The sequence below is a fragment of the Podarcis melisellensis genome, assembly GCF_964234715.1.
Source record: "Podarcis melisellensis genome assembly, chromosome: 13".
In the NCBI taxonomy this organism is placed as follows: domain Eukaryota; kingdom Metazoa; phylum Chordata; class Lepidosauria; order Squamata; family Lacertidae; genus Podarcis; species Podarcis melisellensis.
Genome location: NC_138545.1, coordinates 34,666,807 through 34,667,384, shown reverse-complemented (window position 1 = coordinate 34,667,384; position 578 = coordinate 34,666,807).

Here is a 578-nt window from a genome sequence, read left to right as displayed (position 1 = left end):
CCAGTTTCCCAAAGAAGCCTGGTTGTAATTGCTGGTTTAGTTTTTTTGAGTTCGATGGGCATATTATTTTGTATGTGTTTGGTTGTTGTTTTTTACTAGCTTCCCAAGAGAAAAATGGTAGGCAAAGGAAAGTATTCTTTGTGTAGGATGCTTCTTCTTAAGAAGCGAGTGTCTTTTACAGCTGGGATGGGAGAATCTGAAGCCCTTGGCCTAATTTCATGTAACTTGCAGAGATGGGATAGCAGACAGAGAGCGCAATGAAATCCTGTAGAGCTTCAAACTCCGCCCACTTCTGGCCATGACTCCACCCACCGTTGGCTGCACACACACCCCCCCACTGACTTTTTTCCATGGGCCAGTTGCCCTTTCGGGGGGGGGGAGGGTTCTCCACACAGATTTCATAACCCACATTTGTGATGTAAAGAGCTCTGTGCACACCGTACGTTTAAAGCACTTTTAAAGCACAAAGTTTCAGCGGTTGTGTGCTTAATCCTTCCCTCTCCGAACACTTTTCTGTGTCAAGTCATACACACACCTCCTTTTTTTCTCTTCATGAGTTTCCTGAGCCTTCTGGATTC